Source organism: Colobus angolensis, unplaced genomic scaffold (genome assembly GCF_000951035.1).
Source record: "Colobus angolensis palliatus isolate OR3802 unplaced genomic scaffold, Cang.pa_1.0 Scaffold172, whole genome shotgun sequence".
NCBI lineage: Eukaryota > Metazoa > Chordata > Mammalia > Primates > Cercopithecidae > Colobus > Colobus angolensis.
In genome coordinates this window covers 4280986-4286770 of record NW_012114844.1, presented here as the reverse complement: position 1 = coordinate 4286770, position 5785 = coordinate 4280986, and the positions used below count along the sequence as shown (strand labels likewise).

The following is a 5785-nucleotide window of genomic DNA, read 5'->3' as shown; positions in this document are numbered from 1 at the left end:
GTGTTTAATGTATTTTGTCCACTATTTTTGATTTTTTTGGCAGGAGGGTAAACCCCCTCTTGGCCAAAAACTCAAGACCAGGCCGGGGGCAGTAGCTTACACCTGTAATCCCAGCACTTTGGGAGGCGAAGGCAAGTGGATCACCTGAGGTCAGGAATTCAAGACCAGCTGCCCAACATGGTGAAACCCCATCTACTAAAAATATAAAAACTAGCCGGATGTGGTGGTGGGTGCCTGTAATCCCAGCTACTCAGGAGGCTGAGACAGGAGAATCACTTGAACCCAGGAGGCAGAGGCTGCAGTGAGCCAAGATCACACCACTGCACTCCATCCTGGGTAAGACAGAGCAAGACTCTTTATAAAAAAAATAAAAACTGAAGCCCCTGCAGTGTAAGTAGTATTCATTTATCCTTAGATTGTCAAATAGAAATATTGTAACCTTTTTTTCTGATTAAAAATCCTTGTGTGATCTGTTGTTTAAAGAAAACCAGATAAAAATACAAAGAAAAATTAAGTTACCGGTAATTCCATCATCCAGAGATGACATTCTCTGAACCATTTATTCCATGTGCCACACTATTCCACAGCCCCAGGGGCATACTTGGTGCTCAGCATATGTTTATAAACCCACAGACCTTTTTCTGTACTTACAATAATCACCATTTTATATTGCACTCTATTCATCTATTCAACACATATTTATTGAGCTTCTATAAGGGTTTGGGTGGTAAACATATTAAACATTTCACTTGAAATAGTTTTCAATTAAGTTTGAGCAAATTCACTTGTGGACTTTCGTTAAAATGTTCATTTGTTCATAATAATATAATTTGGATTTAAATAGCCCATTCTAATTAATTTATTTTTAGGAAATTTTCTTCACATATTAATTTTATTTAGAAAACCTTTGAACTGATTATAGTGCTCAGTAAAGTCTGTCTACCTTCCTCAGACTTAAACCTACTATTGAGCTGTTTAAATGACTGTCTGTTACATAATAGCTTTCCTTTACCAGTAACCTTTCCTTCTGCCCTATCTGTGGGCTTCATTCATTTGCCTATGGCCATTGAACTTTCAACTTTTCCTTCTATATTCTGAAAAAGTAATACAGTTTCAGAGGGAAATAGCACCACATCATTGCTGACAGTGAGTCAATTCTGCTGTGCATTTAGCCACCTACTGCTCTGCTGTGCAACTTACTTTAAGTTGTCTTACAGAGGACAACGGAGCTCTAGAGGGAACCAAGCCTTCTTCATTTGGCATTACATGCATCTTATCATGCATTATTCCTGTTGCTCATTCCCTCACCCAGTCTTACCCCATGCCTTTGCAGGAGCTAAGTTCTTAGTTTTTCTGTAAGTATAAGAACTGTAGAGTCTATGAAAGATAATAGATACAAGTGTGGTATTTTAGTCATGTAGGCATGGCCGAGGCTGGTGGCTGCTCTGCTGGGGACATGGTTGGGCCATTGAAGCTTCCCGCAGTTGGTCAGGTAGGCCTGTGGGATCCAAAGAAGGTAGGAGTTCTGGGGATTGTAGGGGCCAGAAGTGAGGAGTTAACAAGTGAAGGGACCAAATAGTACTGGAATTTGGTTGCCATTTGGTCCACAGATGGGCTGGACGTTAATCTCAGGAGATTTCATTAACTATAAGAAAGAAGAAAATATAGGACAGGCTTATGAGTATGACTGTGGTAAAAGCTTTGTACTAGAGAATACAATATGCATGGGAAATGGGAGCTGAGGTGTGGGGTAGAGAATGAGGGAGTTATTCGATTGGTGCAAAAGTAATTGTGGTTTTGCCATTACTTTTGATTGCAGCACTGCAGTTACTTTTGTACCAGCCTAATAACAAGAGGAGGGCTAAGATAGGCTAATAAAGAGTGCTGATTAAATTGTCAAGAATTCAGGTTGGTGTAGCAAGGAACCAAGTGGATAGAAAAGCCAGAGAAGTCAGGCAGATCAAGGACAACACTGATTTTAACAAACATGTATTGAGCACCTATATGTATGAAGTTTTCATTTCATGTCTTAGTGAATCCACAGTTGATTGTAAAGCTGGTAATTGATAGCTTGATTTTGCTATCTAAGGAAACTAATATCTGGGATATTAAGTGGCAGAACCAGTTGAAACCTAGATCTGTCTGACTCAACCCCAGGATTCTTCCCAGTACCCCATACTAGAGAAGTTCCACGGCTGTGTGGGACAATCGTGCCATCATTTCAGAAGCTGACTCAGAGCCTTCCCTGAGTAGACTGTCGCTCCACTGGAAACCCAACTAGAATATTTTATTTCACTTTTCTTCTTCTTTTTTCCTCTTCCTTCCTCCTCCTCCTCTTCCTGCTCCTCTTCCTCTTCCTCCTCTTCTTCCTCTTCCTCTTTTTACTCTTCCTCCTCCTTCTCATTCTCCTCCTCCTCCTCCTCCTTTCTCCTCCTCCTCCTCCTCCTCCTCTTCTTCCTCTTCTTTCTTCTTTCTTCTTCTTCAGATGAGATCTCACTGTGTTGCCCAGGGTAGTCTTGAACTCCTGAGCTCAAGTGATCCTCTCACCGCAGCCTCCCAACTAGTTGGGATTATAGACATGAGCCATGATGCCCAGCTATTTTACTTTCTTTAAAAATAATAAATATGCACAGTATAAAATTTCAAACAGTACTGAAAGGTATAAAATGAAAATTTTTTTCTCTCCACCATCATCTCCATTCCTCCATAATCCCAGTCTCCAAAAGTAACAGCTCCTAACAGTGTTTTTTCAGTGCTTACTATGCAACGTCTTTGTGATCGCAATTGGCATTTAACACACAGGATGTTAAATATACAAAAGAGAAGACTCTGGTTCGAGACCAGCCTGGCCAACATAGGGAAACCCCATCTCTACTAAAAAAACTTTTTTTAAGTTAGCTGCCTGTAATCCCAGCTATTGTGGAGGCTGAGGCAGGAGAATTGTTTGAGCCTGGGAGATGGAGGTTGCAGTGAACTGAGATCATGCCATTGCCCTCCAGCCTGGGTGATAGAGTGAGACTCCATCTCAAAAAAAAAAAGAGAAGCTCCAAAGCCAGGTGGGGTGGCTCACACCTGTAATCTCAGCACTTTGGGAGGCCAAGGTGGGTGAATCACTTGAGCCCAGGAGTTCGAGACCAGCCTGGCCAACATGATAAAACCCTGTCTCTACTAAAAATACTAAAAAATTAACTGGGCATGGTGACACATGCTTGTAATTTCAGCTACTTGGGAGGCTGAGGCATGAGAATCAGTTGAATCTTGGTGGCAAAGGTTGCAGTGAGCTGAGATTGTACAACTGGACTCCAGCCTGGGCAACAGAGTGAGACTCTGTCTCAGATTAAACAAAAAAAAAAAAAAGAAGAGAGAGAGCAGGAGTGCTGTCCTCAAAAACCTGGAGGACTAATCCTGTTCCAGATGGTCTCAGAGGTCATAGTTGGAACCAGTGGCATGGATACTATTAGAGAGGCAGAGGCAGATTTTAACTGCACAAAAGGAAGAACACAAAGCCATCTCAATAAGGGTAAAAAGTACATACCATGGGAAGTGTGTTAGTCCATTCTCGAATTGTTATAAAGAAATACATGAGACTGGGTAATCTATAAAGAAAATAGGTTTAATTGGCTCATGCTTCTTCAGGCTATACAGGAAGCATAGTGGCTTCTGCTTCTGAGGAGGCCTCAAGAAGCTTCTAATCATGGCAGAAGGCAAAGTGGGATCAGGTGTCTTAAATGGCAGGGGCAGGAGCAAGAGAGAGCAAGGCGGGGGTGCTGCATACCTTTAAACAACAGATTTCCTGAGAATGCACTCACTGTCATGAGAGCAGCCTTAAGAGGATGGTGCTAAACCATTCATGAGAAACCACCCCCATGATCCAATCACCTACCAGGTCCCACCTCCAATATTGGGGATTACAGTTTGGCATGAGATTTAGTAAGGACACAGAACCAAGCCATGTCATTCTGCCCCTGGCCTCCCAAATGTCATGTCCTTCTCGCAATGCAAAATTCAATCATCCTTTCTCAACAGTTCCCCCAAATTTTAACTCATTCCAGCATTAACTCAAAAGTCTACAGTCCAAAGTCTCACCTAAGACAAAGCAAGTACCTTTCTGCCTATGAGCCTATAACATTAAAAACAAGGTGTTTACTTCTAAGATACAATGGGAGTATAGGCATTGGGTAAACACTCCTATTCCAAAAGGGAGAAATCAGCCAAAAGGAAGGGACTACAGGCCTCATGCAAGTCCAAAACCTAGCAGGGCAGTCATTAAATCTTAAAACTCCAAAATAATCTCCTTTGACTCCGTGTCCCACATCCAAAGCACACTGATGCAAGGGGTGGGCTCTCAAGGCCTGGGGCAGCCCCACCCCTGTGGCTGCTCTCAGGGGCTGGTGTTGAGTGCCTGTCGCTTTTCCAGGGGCAGGGTGCAAACTGCTAGTGGATCTACCATTCTGGGGTCTAGAGGATGGTGGCCCTCTTCTCACAGCTTCACTGGGCAGTGCCCTAGTGGGGACTCTGTGTGGGGGCTCCAAGCCCACATTTCTCCTCCACACTGCCGTAGTAGAGGTTCTCCTTGAGGGCTCCACCCCTGCAGCAGGTTTCTGCCTGAACATCCAGGCTTTTCCATACATCCTCTGAAATCCAGGCAGAGGTTCCCAAGCCTCAACTTTTACACTCTGTGCACCCACATGCTTAATACCACTTGGAAGCCACCAAGGCTTCTAGCTTACACTTTCTGAAGCAGTGGTCCAAGCTGTACCTGTACCATACCCCTTTGATCCATGGCTTGAGCTGGCACAACTGGGTTATGGGGAGCAATATTCTAAGGCTGTGTAGGGCAGCAGGACCCTGGGCCTGACCCACGAAACTATCCTGTCCTCCTAGCCCTCCAGGCCTGTGACGGTAAGGACTGCCACAAGTCTCTGAAATGACTTCAAGAACTTTTCCCCATTGTCTTGGCTATTAGTGCTTGGCTCCTTTTTATGTATGCAAATTTCTGCAGCCTTCTTGAGGTCAGGAGTTCGAGATCAGCCTGGCCAACATGGTAAAACCCTGTCTCTATTAAAAACACAAAAATTAGCTGTGCATGGTGGTGGGTGCCTGTAATCCCAGCCACTGAGGAGGCTGAGGCAGGAGTATTGCTTGAACCTGGGAGGCAGAGATTGCAGTGAGCCAAGATTGTGCCACTGCACTCCAGCCTGGGCAACAGAGAGAGACTGTCTCAAAAACAAACAAACAACAACAGCAACAAAAAAAGCAGATCTCATGAGAACTCTCACTATCACAAGAACAGCACCAAACGATAGTACTAAACCATTCATAAGAAACCACCCCTATGATCCAATCACCTCCCACCAGGTCCCACGTCTGATATTGGGGATTACAGTTCAACATGAGATTTAGTGGGGACACAGATCCAAACCATATCAAGAAGTATTCCAACAGGCTACATGACTATTTAGCAAGAAAATGCTACTGATAAGAGAATCATCAGGGGAAGGTTCTCAAACTCCCGGTCATAATAGTGAGTATTGAAATCCATTCAGAGAAACTTTTTAATTTTTTACTTATTTATTTATTTTTTGAGACGGAGTCTCGCTCTGTCACCCAGGCTGGGGTGCAGTGGCATGATCTCGGCTCACTGCAAGCTCTGCCTCCCAGATTCATGCCATTCTCCTGCCTCAGCTTCCCAAGTAGCTGAGACTACAGGCACCCACCACCATGCCCAGCTAATTGTTTGTATTTTTTAGTAGAGATGGGGTTTCACCGTGTTAGCCAGGATGGT

At 43.8% G+C, this 5785-nt stretch overlaps 1 protein-coding gene across 2 annotated transcripts in view; it reads left to right on the top strand.

The window, feature by feature from the left end:
• HYKK (hydroxylysine kinase) overlaps positions 1–5785 on the top strand; it is a 33242-nt gene that overhangs the window by 14593 nt on the left and 12864 nt on the right. The gene's annotated exons all lie outside the window — the stretch shown is intronic.